Raw genomic sequence first — 18,981 nt, 5'->3', positions numbered from 1 at the left:
GTGAGTAGCACAAAACCACAAACCAGTCTTTTCATGTGCTGTTATCACATTAGATCTTCAGCTCTTTTTGTAGTCTTACAATGGGCCAAAATAAACCTATTTTTCATGCATACCATTAACCTACATTTTCTCTTTTTTTGGACAGAAGAGTTTTGGAGCCCTTGGTGATAAACATAGATAATCCTTGCTCAACATTTTAAAATGTGCCTATTTAAACTTGGTATGAGTATTCTGCAGATTTTTTTTTAGTGTCCCTCTGAAGTGTTTGCATGCTTTCTGCAAAGAAAATAAACAGAACAAATATTATGGCACCACAAGTTGGTCAATTATTAGCCTTTGCATACCCAGATCATGGCCTTTCTTTACAAGGACACATGTTAATATATAATAGAAGTGTATTTCAGTTCTCTTATAATTGATTTTTCAGACACATATTGCAATCTTATAAGGTCAGCTGGAAAAGTAAGTTGACCAAAGAGAGGCCTTTCAGAAAAATCAGCCACTAGCCACACATAAAGAGAAATACAACTGGAGCTAAACATATGACAATTATTTTCATTCTGCAGCAGTCCCAGGCTGGCATTTGGCATGCACCCACCAGCCTCACTTAAGTCTGGATGAACTGTCCATAACGGCCTTAGTGGTGATTCTAACACTTCTCAGATGAGAGAGATGTACTAAATGTAGTGGGCCAAATTTACAACCCACTTTTTCAGGCAACTGGTGCCTACCACAGCTGTGACTATCCCTGTGAAAATGCAATTGCTATTTAATACAAAATAATCATTTTGAGGATGTAGAAAAGGTAATTGGGGAAACAGAAAACACGTTTAAGCTGATTTTGTTCATAGGAAATGAGGTGGCACGGAACCCGAAATGGCCAGGCAAAGTACACATAGCAATCAAAATTTTTGTGGCTACGTTCAGAGACAGAACTAGGAAAATGTGAGAGAGAAAGGTTTTATTCTGAGATGGATTAAGGCAAGTCAGAGTTTTGTGAACCAAAATATTCCTAACATATAGTCACAGATAAAAATGACCAGAGAAAAAAATAGGCGGAAAATTAGAGAATGGTAGCCAGAGAATAGCAAACTGACTCATGCAGCCTGAAGACAAAGACAAAGCCAAGGAACCAGAGGTGAAGAAGTCTGGACTCACCTGGCTCATTGGGGGACTTTTGATAAGATAAAGAAAATCATATCAGAACAGTCCAGTTCAGCCTTCAACAAACTGCCTGAACTTTGTACTGCTCTGTCAGATACAGGCAGTTTTAATGCAAGGAGGACTGTAATACAGGTCATCATACTGTGCTGAGACCACATTTATTCTGTACCAAGTTCAAAGTCTTACAGAAGTAAAAACACCTGAAAAAGCTTACACCAGAGGTGTAAAGGTATGAGGACTGTACACTCCTATACACAACCCTGCACACAAACCCAAACAATACTTGAGTAGTACATTCAATGTATCTAGTGGCTAAACTCTCCCATCTCTGCTAAGCAGAGGTGTGAGGAGGAAAAAGGCCCTTGTAACTAAGAGTTCCTGAAACTGTCTTTCTAGAAACTACAATTCCCAATTTTGCCATCTGTTTGTCTTCAAGTATTGCATTTAAATTGCTAAAAATGAGCTAATTTCAGCTGCATTTTCAAATGGAATTATAATAATTATTTATGAATTGCACATTACATATTTATAAGTTATGATTGGCAAAATTTAGCACCCTGTCTGAAGGGACCTGTAAAGAAAAAAAAAAACCCCAAAACCTATTCAAAACTGAAGCCAGGAATGTGTTCTAATCAAAGTGTACAACAGAAAAATTAATTAGGCACTTTAAAGAGAGTAGTATACAGAAATGACCTGATCTCCTTCATTAACATGAGTCTGAGTGTCCTATCATAAGAGATAAGAAGGGAAAGTGTTATCAGGAGTAGGTGAAAAGACAGTCTGCTTTAGTCTGGAGCAGCTGTTCCAGGAGACTGAGTAACCTCTTTATCACTAGAACATTAAAGATGTAGCTCTAAAGTTTTCTAGGTGAACCAAGTCTGAAGACAGCAGAAACTAATCAGTCTGTCAGCCTCTTATTGGATAAGATGTTGGAGCAGCTATGAAAGGGCTTTATTGCCAAACATAATCTTAGTGACCCATCTTGTATTTTTTTGTAATTTTCTCCATTATTGACAATCTTGTGTAAGTATTGTTTTATCCCTAAATCTCCTCTAGTGGTAAAGCAGATTCTACACATCTGAGATATGAATACAGCACTCCTTTCAGCATTATGAATCTATTACTTGGTAGGTAAATGGCAAACTCCTGGAATACTTATTACACACCACCTGTGGGACTCACACAAGTAATGAGGGAGATCTACCACTGAGCTGCAAGGTCTGAGCCACAGGCAGACAGCACAAGCTCCTGGGGTGAAAAGCAACACTTACTTAGCAAGTTTTAGTCCAAGTCTCCTTGACAAGCAGTGAAGTAATGGAGGGATTGGAGATTTAAGGTCACCACTACAATGCTATTTTTTAAGCTGACAATCTAAATTAGATTTCAACTTATACTGATGAGATTCTCTGATGTTATATATCTCACGTAATATGTTAGTGAGTTGCAGGTGGATCTAATTAGATCCAGAAACTTGACATGAAAACCAAAAAGTTTGGAACTGTCTGGGTAAAACTAGGACAGAAGCCTGAACACAGCGAACACTTTTCTATTTATATTGTCTTTGGGTTTAAAGTGTGTGCAGTTTGGGATGGGTCCACATGCTTTATGGGTTTGTTTTTCACTTAGTTGCATCAGAGAAAATCTATATATAAACGTGGAGACCTGAGATACCCAAGTTTCTTTGAGCAGTATGGACTTTAACCTGGCCATACAATGCATGTGTACATGCTATTAAAGAGTAAAGTTTCTATCTCCTAACAGCTGTGAGGAAAACCTCAAGAATTTGATCAGTACAGACAGGTGTGCAAGGAACCTGGAATAAGAATTCTGAGACTTCTATATTAGTTTAAATGCCTCCTAATGGCAATCTGAAGGCCAACGTTGTTAAGTAAGTTAATCATTAACTTATTAATGCACTTATCAGTTATATTTTTTGTTCATTATTGTTTGCATAAGACAACAAAGAGAGGTCAAGACTTACACACAAATGCCTTCCTTGGTACCCCAAATTGGGTGATGTATCTGCTATTGTACCACATTCTCTATCTTCCAGTCAGGAAGAAACCAAACTAGGAAAATAACTGAGATGTCCACTGGCCGTTTTCTTACAGGCAGTTAGGGGATGTCTACTGTCAAATCATTCAAGACCTGCCTTTCAAGAGTACTGTGTGCTCACAGTTTTTACTGAAGGAAGTGGGAGCTACAGCAGGTTGGGTTGTATCTCCTTGCCCCCTGTACCCAGCAATGACCCGATCCCACACGGTTCATTCACCATCACTGAAATTAGTGGTCTGAGGCAAGAATAGAGAAGGCAACAGACTCCTCTCACATGGGAATTTTGCCCAAGAGAAATCTTACAGGGGTTAAGTTCTGTGCTACTGTTTCCTCATTTGTAACCCAGGACTTACAAGTCTTCCTTATTTCAAAGGGCTGTGGAATGATAAAGGGTTTAACACAGATACACTGCAGTAATAACATAATACGCTACATATCCATGAGACATTCTCTGGGAGCCTAACAGAATCGGAAAAAAATGTTTTAAAAAGCCATAGCTGGAAAAGCAAAGCTGTCTTTTCCTTCTGTTCTGAGTCAGCTTTGGCAGGAAGGGATATACTGCAGAAAGCAGAAAGCACACAATAATTTTTCTGCTTTCAAATGTGGAAGAGAGTACAAACTGTGTTACAAGCATATTGCATTATAAAAGGATGATCTGAGAAAGCACACCGTGTGGTTTACATAAATATCACTGACCTTACGGTTTCTCCTAGTTTTGTTCAGGCTCTCTCCTGGACAGCACGTACGACACCGATGATCTATTATCTGCAAACAGATAGCATTTAATTCCAGGTGAACACTTTTGTCTGTGGAGAAACCCACTGAAGTCAGTGGAGCTCACTGTGTACACGAAAGCATGGTAATTGTAGTCCAGCCACAGCATTAGACATTTGGATCCTGACTTTCAGAACTGCTCAGCATATTATATGCTCCAAGAGCAACCTGTAGCCGCTAGGGACAGGCAGCTAAATAATTTTAAAATCAGGCCCTTAGCACCATATTGGACTGGACCCTTCTGGCTTAAACTTTGTATGACAGGGCAATGTGTATTACCATTACTCTATGGGAATTTCTCTCTTCTGTTCACTTTTGTCAACAATGTTGGCTAGTGAAGACTGCTGTGTAAAGGAAAAAAATATCCCACAGCTTACCCTCTCACTTCCAACTCATCATCCCTAGAACACACAGATTTAAAGCAACCTTTTGTGCAATACACAAAATAAAACAGCTGGCTGCCCAGAAAGACCTCACCCAAGACAAAACAGTAACAGTGCTTCAGTTAATCTATCTTGCTGGCTCAACCAGATGCCAAGGAATCCAGAGCCTCCCAGACTTCTGGGAAGCAAGTAAATATCCTAAAATGCCATAGGTCAAACCATCTAATGCTTCTTTGCTGTCTCTGATCCGTAGCTGTTAGGGAACTGCTAGTCCTCAGACTGACGGCTATTGCTGATATGCTGGTGGCAGCACTAGCTGGCAGGATGCTGTCACTGCTAGGATTGTGCCATTCCTCTTTACACAGCAAAAATGAAATCACCTCCCAGATTGCATTCCAGAAAAGGCCAGGTAGCTGAAATTGCCCCTTTGTGAAAAAGGGTGGGGAAATAAAAAAAGGCAAACAGGAATGTACGCGTAGTTTGTCGAGGTTCTTTTTTTTGTTTAGCTAAATACTTTTGGTGTGTTGGAAGCAAAGAAATAGCCTTGGGCTAATACCTGCAGATTACAATGTGAAGTTGATCACTGTCAAAAATACTTTGTGACCTAAAATGAAGCTCTGAGTAATCATCACAAGTGGCAATAAGCAAACTGAAGAATGAAACTGCTTTAAACCATAGAGTCATAGAATCATAGAATGGTTTGGGTTGGAAGGGATCTTTAAAGGTCATCTAGTCGAAATCCCTGCAATGAGCAGGGACATCTTTAACTAGATCAGGTTGCTCAGAGCCCTGTCCAGGCTGACCTTGAATGTTTCCAGGGATGGGGCATCTACCACCTCTCTGGGCAATCTGTTCCAGTGTTTCACCACCCTCACCATAAAAAACTTCTTCCTTATATCTAGTCTAAGTCACCATCACAGTGACTTTGTCAGACAGAGTACCCCAAACTTAAGTTCTACTTTGACTCCGACAGCTTAAATAGTTTTTACTTTGCATTGTCTGGCTTTCTTCACAGGGATGGATTTCACTGTTGTACAACATGATTCGATGGCAGTGTACCAGCAACACTCTCCGCATTTCTCTGCTATTAGTAGCAACTACTCTTGCCGTTTCAGTCCTGTGTTTCAGTTATTTATACAGATCTCTATTACTAGAAAATCAGAAAATGTCACAAATTTACTTCCCATCACTCCTTATCTCCCTTTCCTGTAAGTCAAGAACATCTTCTTAATCCCACTGAAGAGCTGAGGAACGGAGCTGCAGTAAGAAGTGATTTGTATATGACAGCCGGTGGTCTAAGAAGAAACTGAGCATACATCTACAGAAATCCTGGTTGGAAGCCAAACCAGATGACCACGTTTGAACCAAATTGAACTAAATTAAATAAAGGCTTTCTGCAGCACTCAGCACGATGTTATTTATGCCTTGAAATAGCATATCTGTTTCCCAGATCTTCCTGTCCAATTATTTAAAGGCTTGGTCCAACAGAGATAACATACAGAATCTGACTGTCAAAAGATCTGCTGCCAGCTGCAGTCACCTGCAGGGACTGGGAAGAAAGACATGTCTGATGATAGCATCAAGACTTTGGCTGAGACTGTTAAACTTCATAAAGCTGTCATTGTTTGAAAAGTGATGTCTGTTCCTTCTGCATCATGATGGAACCAGCAATGATCCATCCCTTGGATTTTACCCAGGCAAAGGCCAAAGAGAAACGTGAAAAACAAAGGAAATGAGCAGACCGCTGTTGCCTGCCTCTGCCCCCAACCACAACCCACACGAGCTCAGTTTGTTGTTTTGGCAGGATAGCAGGCACTGAATAAGCAAGAAGGGCTGAAACTGGCAGAACAGTCAGAAAAGTATTTAGAGTTGTTTATGTATGAATGATTGCAGGGTGGGAAGGGCAGATATCTTCTATTTGGATAGATCAGGTAAAGCCCTGGGGGCAGCGCTGAAAACAGAGCGCTTTGCAATCAGATGAGTAACATGATCCTGGACTGCTTTCTCTTTTCCCTCTGTGCAGACTCCAAGTTACAGTCGAGCTTTGCCTTGGAGTCCTATTGAACACTGCATTCACAGGCATTTGTTAAATCCTGCTATAGCCCAGAGGATGCCTACCACTTTAATCCTCTTTATTAACAACTCTCAAATTTTCTGTGTTGTAGCCAAGGTTCGCTTGCTGACTCCCAGTCTCAAGAGTCCTTGGAATATTTATATGGTATATTTACCTCCCTCTGATTTCATTAGAGTAGTGATACTTGGCATTTCTATACTACCTCCTATAAAGGAGGGACAGGTCCATTACTAGTAATATAGGTTTGACACCACCAGCTATGCTTAATTGCATTCAAATGCTGAGTAGTAAACAAGGAACCAGTCTAAATGCAATGCCCATTTTCCACAGCTAATAATCTGACTGAGAAACTGCTATTATTGGAAACGTTCACCATTGCCTTTATTGTGAGAATTATACGTTTTGTAAACACAGCCACTGCGGGGCAGCGATACATAAGCATTAGTCAATGCACACAGAAGTTTAAGTGTGCTTTGCATCTCCCAGGGTCCTGATGAGGCTAGTAATTGTTGTTACCCTCTGTCTGCAGACAACGGGGCTGATGCAAAGGTTAAGCGGTTAACACCCTTTGCTGTAAGCATATTTCCCCAACCAGGGTGACTTAGTGACTTGGGAACCATTACAGTTTTTGAAGGTAATGTTGAGATAAGGCAGCACCAAAACTGCTTTACATAGTTTGTATGTCTATTCTGAGAGATGTTGTCAACAACTCATAGCTTGAGGATGTTTGAACTTCATTTGTGCATGGTGCCAAATTATATGTTCTCAGGAGGATCACGCCTACATGCAAACAGGCAAGTTGCTATTTGCTTTTGCCATTTTCCCAGAGGAAATGATGGTGCCAGACAAGTGTGAGCAGACCAACCTCATATAGTATGTCTGGCTTTGTGGTTTGTAACTCTGGAAGTAGAAATGACAAGCACTCCCACTACACTTTGTGTAATTGCCCAGGGATGCAGAAGGGTGACTCTAATCCAGGAGAGCATGAGATCCCCCTACCCGGATCAAGTCTCCAGGCTCAGGCACACAAGAACTTTCCAAATCTGAATTGAGGTTTTATCAGAATTTCTCACCGTTCTTCATTGCCCTGGATTCCTAGAGCATTTGCACTCAGCCTAAATGTAGATTTGGCCCAGAGCTGAAGAATGGAGATTGTAACTGATACTAGCCTGATAGTGAAGAAATAACTATTGGAGCTCATAACCATCACTTAGAGACATAAGTAAACTAAAACAATATAGAAGCTACTTTTTTTCCAAGTTAGGATTCTTGCCATCAAAATAAAGACAAGGAGACTATTAAAACCAGTTTGGATAAAACAGAAAAGTCTATCTACCTTCTTGCTAAAACCAGAAAATCAGATGTTACAGTCACTCTTGAGGATTAATTTTGAGATAGATCTCTGACATTAAGTACTACCATGCCTCTGTGTACTGTGACAGCCTTTCTCTTGTCTTGCATTAATTATTTGACAGACCAAGTTTTTCTGTGTTTAGATATATTCAGTAATGATTATCAGTTTTATTTAATGTAGGTTGGTTACTGAGCAAGAAAACAATCAATTTTAGTTTTCAGCTTATCTTTGTAATACATAATGCAAGAATTTTCTAAACCTTTCTCTGCCCTCTAAACATAAATCACATGAAACAAAACCCTTAGTTCAATCAAAATTTGCACTTCTTGCTAGACTTCCACATGAATTGTCTTACCATGTCAAATATGCAGATGAAATAGATTCACTTAATGAGCCTGGATACGAGGGGGAACAAAAGAAGAAGAAAATATAAAACCAAACCTCACAGTAATTGAAATTTGCTGTTTTGATTTTCTTTCTGTAGGTGCCAAGATATGAGGAGTATTCAAAAGGTATCTTTAGATAAGCCCCCCAGACATAAGTTATCTGTTCTAAAGTTAAATCAATGCTACAGACTACACTATAGACAGCTAGCCTTAAGTGTACAAGCCTGAATGTCAGAAACAGCCTGGACATGACAGTATAGAGCTCTCTGCAGGTTCATTGATGCTCTTTCTTTGCAGGGTGAAGACATAACCTGAGACAGTAAAGAAGCTACATGCCTCCTCATTCAGAGCACCATGACTTCTAAAGACCACATAGTTCTAATCATAAAAATTAGCAGGGCGAAGAGCTGCCCTGTTACTGACTTACAGTTTTCTCCCAGGTTGATGCGACAGATGGGTGCTGCACCAGGCAAGAATCATATAGAGACTCAGGTGGGGAGGGCATCACAAAGGGCTCAAGAGTTACGTATGTCTAGCTTTTATGCTACCCACCATTGGGTTAGACTGGCTTTTTAATAGGTCATTAAACATATTGCTAATCTTTGACTTCTTTTTCCTTAATCTTCCCTATGAGGCATTATGGAATAGAAAGAACTGAAGTTTTGTGTCTGGGTTTTGTTTTGGTCAGGTTTAGGGGGTAAATCTTTTTTGATGTAAGTACACACTCATATAAAACACTTGTACTTGAAAAAAAATTTCTGAAGATTTTAGCTAAAAAGTCTTTCTTTTCTTCTGTAGTCAGTAAATACCTAACACACATGGAAAAAGATGATTCTTTTTTTGTTTTGTTTTGACTAATATGGAAAGTTGCAAAGCATTAAAGATGACTAACTTTTGATTTTGGAAAGAAAGAATATATGTAATGTTGCTAACCAACTAGCTTTGCATCATCCTTTGAAAGGTAAAATAATTGCAAAACTTGATAGGACTACATGACTAGCTATAAGAAGAGCACATTTGTTTTAACTTCCAGTTGAAATAGGTAAGTTAGAAAGGCAATAGTCCTAGCAAGATCCCCAAGTCCAGTCCCTTTATGACAACTTCCCAATGCTCTAACCGGTTTTTTAAATCACTAAATTGTACATCAAAACATGTGGTGCAGTGAACTTCTGCCAAAGAAAGTGGCAATAAAACTGACTGGGACATTTACCTGAATGTGTTCAGGCTATTCAACAAATTGCTTACCCAGTGTACTGTTGTGGGGACCCACCTAGTGAAAGTATGAAGAATTGCACTAAACCGGAAAATGAAAGGGAATATTGAGCCAAGGAGACAAATAATTGAACAATATAATTTAGAAGCTTCCAAGTGGTGAAACATGTGGCAAGACGAGAGAGACCGCAAATTCTAGCCAACATACAATCACCATCTGGAATTACTTTGCAACTCTCAGATAACTTGGTTCCATAATATGGTACAGCAGAAGCTTGCATTTAGGAGAATAGATAATATATTTTGGTTTAACTCAAATTGGTACAGTGCCAGAAGACATATTTGGGACTTATGCTCAGTATTACCAGCCCCAGCACTAACAAAAACAGGAGTTGGTCTCTGTAAAATCAGAAGAATGGCTTTGTTAAGAAACACTAGAAGATATTTCACTTTGTCTCTTTTTATTATTTTTTAATTTGACTCTTGTAGTATGAGCCATCATTTTATGTATGTGTCAAATCTTCAAGGCTTTATTCCTCTGACCACAAGGGCTGGAAGCTTTCATTACAATGAAAGCTGAAATTTTTACCTTATTTCTTTTGGCAACAAAGGCTATAAGAACACCGGTAGGATTGTTTGGTTTACAACAAATTTTTATGTAATGAAGTGCTGCAAATTCTGTTACAACCAACATCGACCTGCTCAAAAGGATTTTGCCCTCATTTCCTCATTTCCCTGTCCTCACTTATCTAATCCACAAGAGAACCAAAACTTCCATAAGTAATAAGTCTCCAAAATATGTAGACGTTAAAATCAGACACCTGGCTAAACCATTGGTATTTTCTCTTAATGATACAAAATCATATACTTTTTTTTTTCCATCACAAGGACATAAAAAAGGGGTACGGACTTGGTATTCGTTTAGTATTGAAAATAGCTTATAATACTCTGAAGTACGAAGCAGCAAACATCTTTTGTTTTGCCATCTGAACATCCTCCAAAACAAAGTTGCAAATACTAAATATCCAGTTACAAAAAGCTATGTTATAGTGTAGGAATTCCCCCCAAACTCTTAGAATCACTTGCTTTTGGTTCTGCTCTTGTCTATACATTTTTAGGTCCACATGGCTTATGTGACTTCATTTCCAGAAAAGTCCTGGACAGCCAACCCCACAGAACCACTTGCTGGCATATCGAACTGCCACTTAAGTTTGGAGAATAGCCATACCAATATAGAGGCAAGAGCAGAATTCTAGTTTATCTACCCTAATTGCAATTTCGTCTCTCTTTCTTGACAAGACTTTTCCAAGAAAATCCTGACTCTTCTAAATTCTCCTCATGTCAACCAGCCTAATCTCAGACTTTGAAAATATTTTATTTCCACTTTTTTATCTTCTTATCTTTTTCAAGATACTTATTAGCATTTCTCTAACAAGTGATACTTTACATAAAGATCTACCTGAAAACTAGGGCTCCTGTAAGAGTGTGTCTTAGTAGTCAGAGCACAGCTACTTGGGACACAGGGACTCTCCTCAAGGTTTTGGACTACACAGAAATATCAAGGCACACAGGCCATACTTGCCTTCTGCCTGCACAACCACTAGTGTCTCTGAAAGAAAGGGGGGCAGGCATTACTGTTAGAGCACTGACTCTTCAGAGCAGTGACTTTTGACGCCAGTAATAGGAACAGAAAGCCTTGCTCTCTAAGGCCTTCCTCTTTGGCTCAGCACCTGTTCCTCCTTTCCCCTTTGCTGAAATAGTTCTTTTTCTCCTGTCCCCTCCCTGCTTCTCCTTCCTCTTCTCAGCAGCCCCAAATAAGTAGAAACTGCTGTAGGAAGAAGACAGGGTATATTGTTGCTTGTGGTCACTGGAGTTGAGACATATGGCTGCAAGGGCAGCTTTGGGGGTCCCATAACCCTCACAGTGCTATGAAAGAGACATCTGGGTGAAGAAGGAGACTCCTCTCTCTGTGGCTCTCCAAAGCCTCTCCAAGCCTCCCTTCCACCTATAGCCTCCACAAAATGCTGCTGCTGACCCCTTCCCCACCTGGATCCCCATCACCATACAGCATCCTCTAACTCCTGCTACTGAAAATGTTGCCTAAAACTGAGAAGCTTGCAGCTAGTTCTGCTTATTGTAAATGGCAGTTAGATCCTATATGGCATTGCTACCAATCCCTCTTCTGCAGCTTGGCAGCCTTCTGTAGCTTCCATTTACCTTTTACACTTTTTTATCCTCTGTCAATACTTCGGGTGTTTTATCCTGCTCTGACCATGTACAAGGTCTCAACAGAAATAAACAGCTGAGGTTTATAACACCAGGGGGCATCTCACAACTTGCACAGAATGTTATGCTATCCCCTTGTACAGCACAAGGTTTATCCAGGACAGATTTTAGCAGTATTTATCTTCCATTTTCACCATTTTCCTTACGCAGTATACTTCTTTCAGAGCTTGACATTTTCAGTTAGAGCAATATGGTTTCCTCCAGTCATTCATTTAATTGCCTACTAATCCTTCACTAAAATCATTAACACAAAGGTCATGTTATTTGTATTAGGGTTTTTTAATAGGCCCTCAAATTATCTTGAGCTTTTTAATCATATAGATTTTTTTTCATGCTAAAATAAGGGGTAAATTTACAAGTAACTGCACAGCTCTTGGGTTCTGTATAGACCAATTAGAATACTTATTTTCTAATTTGTTTTCCTCATTTATTGAAAACAAGTTTATGACATTTCCAAAACTTTTATTTTAGAAACACTACTTTTGATAGCCTACCCTAACACATTTCTCTGGTAAACCACAAGTTAGTAATGCAATGAAGAGTATGTTGCTGACGGGGATTTTTTTTGTTTTGCTTTGGATTTGCCTAGGAATCCTAAGAGGTCAGGTATCCTTTTTTGTACTGATACATAATTGCCCAATAAGAAACTGTGTTTGGCCACCAGTGCTTCTAATCTAAACAGATAAAATAGACACACGTTGTGGGAGTAAGAATTTTATCAACATACTGTATATAACAAATTAAGACATCAAGCAATAAACCCAGATTTATGGAGGAAGCTTTGAGGGACAGTCATGTGTCCTAATTCTTGTGCTTTAAGCTATAAGAATGTAATTTCTCTTCAGTTTCTCACATATGCATAATAAGATAGGAAACACAACTACTATTGAATTTCACATACTCTCCTTTGAAAAAAACAATACAAAGATCAGGTATACTGCTACTATATCTCAGGCCTCTGAAAAATAAGAATGATTTAGAGTAGAAGTTTCCAAATGGTTGTCTGGTTGTTCATGAAAATTGTAAAGTTGTGGAATTTTTTTAGGATGAGTTACAGAAACGGCAGACAAAAATAACAAATTGGAGAGGGGGGTGGAAGAGGAAGGGGTATAAGCCCTGTGATTCTACAACAGATAGTGAAGTTGCTACAGAGAAGCAGGAACTGCCCCCAGTTGGTATGAATCAGCATAATTTTGTAAAACCAATGGGAAAAATAAAGGTAAAATGAAACTATGAATATTGCTTGATAATCATTCTTTGCTTGTTACACGTATTTCTTTTTTATGCTTTTCTCAGTGCTAGGAAAGTGAAAACCCCATCCTTGAGAATGCAGAAGATGAAACTAGTATGAAAAAAAAAAAAAAAAAGGCTCAGCATCCTGTTGTACAAAAGGTATGGGGCTAGAGGCTGAGGTATCTTTTGATGAAAGATACTGGGGAGATTATACCTGCTATGAGAAAGAATTACCAAAAAGATACCTGTACAACACAAGTGCCACAACTCAGGCTTGGAGTCTTTGTCTCAGTTTGAACTCTATCTAACCTCTGTTTACATGACATAACTAAAAGTTTTGATTTCCATGCTTCAGGAAGTCTGAATCTTTCTCACATACTTACCTACAAAAATTACATTTCAGACGTTTTGATCAAAACAGGAAGACAGCGTGAGGCAACAGAGTGAGCACTGAAGGACTTGGTTCTATTTTCTGTCTGCCACTTGCTCTGTTGGATGACCTGGAACAAATGAACTTCATCTTTCTGTGCTTTAACTTCCACATCTGTAAAAAGAAGATAATGAGACTGACCTCCTCCGCAAATAAATTTTTTTCCTCCTCTTATCAGGGAGTAGAAACAAAGATGGAAGGAAACTCTTGGTAGAGTTCTAATATAATTCATTGGGAAAAAGCCAATTCAATTACGAGACTTCTGAGTTTTATGGGATTGTTTTGTTTCTCAAAACTTTGCAAAACAGTCCAAAGTGGAAAAGAAATCAGCCCGGGCTGGCCCAGAGTCCGAGCCTGTGAAGTGATCTGAGCACAGTTGAGCAACACTGGACAGAACATTTAGCCAATTACCTCCCTCCACAGATTCCAAGGAATGTTTTATTTCAGTAAAAAGAAATGACAGAAAATGTAGCATCTTGCTCCCAGATCTTAAGATTGAGAACTTCTGAACACCGAAAACAGATGGAATTTTGTCAGCAACACTTCAAAGATAAACCACAACTTTTCCACAGTTCTGGAGAGACTCTACAGAAAATATCAGAAAAGAGGTGTTAAGAAGTATAGAAAAATAACACAGATTGGGCTGAAAAATGAAGGAAAAAAGTTGAAGGGAATTGAATAGAGCATGACAATACTACTCTTCTCTGTATGCTCAGACAAAACAAGGCAAGATTCTTAGATCTGTGAATTCTCCCAAGAACTGTCTGTCACTCAAACAACTGCCTTCTTCCTCATGTTCCTGCAGATTTTAGGGCCACATCACATACACTTATCATTCCACCCCACAACTTCTTTCTTCCTTCATTAGCATGGGTTAATATTAATATATTTAGCTGGTTGGTAGATCTTATCTGTGTCCCACGTATGGGAAAAGGGAGAGGGCCTGCCCATTACATCATATTAGGTTTGTTCTTGTCTGTGTCTCATCTTAAAGAGCAGCACATTTGAGAGATATAGACGGTCTGTTAACAGCAGTGATGCTAGGAGGGAGTCTTTATTATTTATTGTACTATCGAGGCATTCTGTCAATAAACATCAAATGGGAACACTGCTGCAGTAGCACAACTGGTGACCAATGCAGTTTTAAAAGCATAAACACTCCTTGATAGCTTGTTTTAAGATATCCGAAAAACAAAGTCAGAGCTTGCTGACTTGTTTTGTTAAAACTTTCACCAGCCCAAGAGGACAGCATTAGTGCTAAAAATGTTGTCTTTCCAACAAGAAGATGTAAATAATTTGAAGCGCAAGAGATTGAGGAAAAAACTGATTCTGCTTTCCAAAACTCATCTAATTATCATCTGGCTTTTCTAGTTATCTTTCTTTCTAATTTCTTTGGCCTGAATCTTAGCCCAAATTCTTCTTAGCCAAGTTCTGCTACTCTAACAAGATCTAACTGGTCTGATTTCACAGAGGGGTGTAAAGCCTGTCATCAATCAAATGAGTTTTGATTTAACTTTGTGAAAAAAGTCCCTTTCAGATACACGATCTAATGGCTTAAGAATTTGTAATTCTGGTGGCTTCATCAGCACTATCTGTGGTGGCCCCAGAACTCTTGGACATCAAGTATCTTCCAGGCTTAGGGAATCAGACAACTGTGTTCAAATTGTGACTACACATCAATGCACCATTATACAGTGCACCATGAATCTAAACCTTCACACAATCCTCATTATCAATAAATCTGAGTATCTGAAGAAGGTTTTTCATACATAATCTCCTGTATTCTTCCCCTAAATCAATCCCAGCTGAATCAACTCAATGGTCTGACTAGCTAAGGAAACTTAAGGAAATAGTATTAAAAAACTAAGCAATATGCCCTCTGGTACAGCCTGGCAAAACATGTAAATTCTGACACGTAGATTGAAGCGTCCCCATGAAGATGTCTTCATCTGAATATAAGTTCCTCCTACAGTCAATAGAGAACTACTTAATACAGTTAATGAAGCTGAGAGTTATTCAGCTGTTCACAATACTGATATATCTACCTTAAGGTGGTCTGAATAGCTTGCTGTATCAACTATGAGCAGGGTTCAGCTTGCTAACCATAGGTGCTTAGTGTCAGCTGTGATGGTCTGAGATATCAAAGACTTCCAGGTGAGACTTCAGATATGACAGGCTTTTTCGGAGACGTGCTTCTTCTTGGAGCAGGAGGCCAGGTAGAAAACTCCACAATGCCTAAAATGGCATTTGATGTCTGCATTTATGTAACTAAATCCCACATTAGTTCTCTGCTGAGTATAAACGGAGCTTAGACATCTGGTTCACATGGAGACACCTACACACTGAAACCCAAATTTAGGTGTCTTAATCTGCTGGCTGAATCCACCCCTTTACTTGGGAGATTTCCTGAGCTGGCAGCTGCATTAGCATTATGTTTAAGAGGCCTCAATGGACATTTTTTCCATTTCAATTTCTAATCCACTCAAGAGTGCATGTATGATTTTGGCCTCTACAATACACTTGCAGCAATTTACAATTGTAACTCAAGAGAAAACATACTTTCTTTTGCTTCTTTTAAATTTACTGCCTGGAAATTTCATTCAGGACGGCTAAATCTTGTGCTATAAGAAACACAGAATTCACTTTCTCCATGACAATAGATTTTTATGCCATTGTCACATTCCTTCATAGTCCTTTTCCAAGTTAAACCATTTGAGTGTATTTAAACGCCTTTTATTTTTTTTCCTTTAAGGAAGCAATTCCACACCTCTAATCAGCTCATTGCTTTTCTCTGTACCTTTCTTGGTGCTTTAGGGAGAACTCCACACAATATTGAAGATGTACAAGCACTTTGGCTTTTACAACAGTATCCCATCTTATTCTTTATTCCTATCCTAACATACCTAATACCCTTTTTGCCTTTTCACCTACTACGAAGCACAGAACTGATGTTTTCAATAGACTAGCCACAACAGCTCCATGGATTCTTTCCTGAGTGCTCCTAATGAATTTAAGGGTATGTAGGATGAACTTGTTCTACAGGCTTTTCCTCAGTAGTGGATAACAGTCTCATCTATTCAGACATCTATTTTTGCAAAGCTATTTAGAATATAATCTCTTTGAGATCTCCGCCCACTGTCAAATTTGATGAACATGGCCCAAGATTTCAAAGTGTTTGAGAAGAGAGAGCAGATGATCAGGTAAACCCATATATGTGTTCTGAGTTGTCATTCGGCCTTTCTTTTGGAAAGCAGGCAAGAAAACATGTTAAGTGATATGCAGCAAAAGTAACCATAGGAAGGAAAAGTCTGAAAGCAACGAGATAAATGTCCTGCTTCCTCAAATAATCCAAATAAACCATCCAGCACTTACAAGGGCTTGTTTGCTCTATTCAGAACCATAACCACATAGAACCTCTGTTAGGGTATGTGCAGACTCTGACTTTAGTCATTGACAGCCCATAGGCAAACTATTACAAAAGGAAACCACTGAAACAAATGCAAGTTCTCCCAGTTATTGAAAGAACAGATGGAGTTTCCTCCAGTCTTCTCCATCACAGCTGGTCAACAATCTCTATGCATTAGCTGGAGAAATTTGTTCTGAACAATTTGGATTTAGAAAAACAATACACATTAATTCTGTTTGAGTTTGGGGATATTTGCCTCCTTTTTCACAAAGTAGAAAAGCCAATCTAAGAAATGAGACAGGACTTAAAGAGTATCTTTTGTAGCTCAGACTGTCCTTTTCCCTTGTGTCATTTCTGTGTCCGAGACACGTCAACAACAGAAACATTTAATAAATGAAAATTCAGTGCTTGAGTACATATAGATTCCAAATTCTGACCACAACCCATATTGACAGAGGATTACTTTGGGTTATGACTTCTTGCCAGCACTTTTATATGAATTCTTGTCCCTTGCTGTGAGCACATAGGAAGTGGGTCAATTCGTTAATGCTAACGAGTTATCATGGAGTATATTATGCAGTTGGGCTGGGCAGATTATCATTATCAGGGATTTTGAGAAATAAAACACATGTCTCAAAGACCTTACAGTAAGTGACACTAAAAAGTAGCAGTTTATTAATTCGGCTAATAAAATGATAATCCATGCACCAGGGAAACTCTTTTCGATAAGAACTAAAATAGCTATTTGGGTAGATTAAATACGTGGAATTACAAGGTAGCAAGAACTGGCCAAATTAGAAGGACTTCAAGGATAATGGTTCTGCAGAAAGCAGATAGCATATGTGCTGAGGTTGCTTTTCCCTAAAAGAGCTTAACACACACCTCCAGTCTTCAGGCTAAATTATTATGAGAGAGAGATCACAGCTGCATATTAGCCATTATGAAACAGGAATTATGAAAAGCTGGCTGATGGGGATGCTGACTATGTGGCTATCTCATTTAACTGCACACATTACTTTCATCTTGATCCCTGCTACCTCGTTGTCATCCGCTTACTAACCCCTCCACAGACTGTGACTCCTTTTTCTTTCACTGCAGCTTCTGATTATAAATTGCCCTTTTGCCCTCTGTACTTTAATGCTGTAGCTACAGCTTTTTGACAAGTTCTGTATTCTGCTCTATTTGTGTTGTTATAAAGCATCTTGCCATAATCTCTGGACACCAGGGGCAATATCCACTAAAGAACGGGCTCAGGTGTCTCAACCCTATTTAATTTCCACTTTACTGAAACAAAATCTGCCATCTTCACACTGTCACTCAGCAGCTCAAGTTCTGTATCGGGGTATTCACAAAAAAGCTCCCAGTCCTGACTATGCTGAGCAAATCTAACACTTAGCTCATTCTTAAACCTCACCAGGGTTTACAAAGACAACATGCCTTCCAGTTTCACCCCACCTCCCGAAAGGACACCTGCCAAGTCGGGTCCCGCACGAAGATGGATCAGTGGCGAAGCTACCCCAGCACCCTTTTGTCTAGTAAGTCAGCAGCTAGATCACTTACTCTGGACATGAAAGATCTGAGGATTCAACACGCCTCTCCACCCGCGAGGATGTAAACTCTTGTCACTACAGATGCACATTAACTGCCAAGCTCAGGTTATTTTAGTGTAGTTGTGGCTGATCTCCCTCTGCTCTCTCCCCCTTCCTGCTGAAGAAGCCGGTTCCCCACATTCCAGACAGCTACTGAAACTACACGGTGAGGAAAAGATTGCTAGTTGGCCCAGACATCCTCCATCAGCCTGACCTACACCTCTTTTCTCCCCTTCAAAGCCCCTGGACACGTACTTCCAGGGGCCATTTAAGACCCTAAAGCCCAAAGAAGACACCTCCTTGAGGGACTAGGAAGGGCTTTAGTCTTCAGAGAGAGCTGCAAGGGAAATCCTTGCAAGCCCAGGGGCTAGCAGCTGGCGGGATGGGCAGAAGCACAGCAACTCTGAGGGGAGAAGGGGGTCGAAGGCAGCACATCCGCAGCTCTCCCAGCCCTCAATCCCCCCGTAGCTTCATGGTCGTGCACCGCTCAGCAAAAGGGGGCCAGGCAGGAGCCCCGCCACCCTCCGCCTCTACCCAGAGCTCGCCATTTTCTCAGGCCGACCCTGCCCCGCTGTCATGGCGGCCGCGCCCCGGCCGCCTCACGTGACGCCGCCGGCCGGGGAGGGAGGGAGGCA

The 18,981-nt window shown here is 39.9% G+C and overlaps 1 long non-coding RNA gene across 1 annotated transcript; it reads right to left on the bottom strand.

Moving 5' to 3' along the window:
- Positions 1-3,914: 3,914 nt before the first annotated feature.
- Positions 3,915-18,918, bottom strand: LOC115339698. Its single transcript, XR_003922801.2, has 3 exons — positions 18,318-18,918; positions 13,305-13,465; positions 3,915-3,984 (listed from the first exon to the last, which is right to left on the bottom strand). It is a non-coding gene; the product is annotated as an uncharacterized LOC115339698 (long non-coding RNA).
- Between the last annotated feature and the right edge of the window lie 63 nt (positions 18,919-18,981).

This window comes from Aquila chrysaetos, chromosome 3 (assembly GCF_900496995.4).
Source record: "Aquila chrysaetos chrysaetos chromosome 3, bAquChr1.4, whole genome shotgun sequence".
Classification (NCBI taxonomy): Eukaryota; Metazoa; Chordata; class Aves; order Accipitriformes; family Accipitridae; genus Aquila; species Aquila chrysaetos.
The sequence above is the reverse complement of the archived record's forward strand: the minus strand, read 5'-3'. Positions and strand labels throughout refer to the sequence as shown.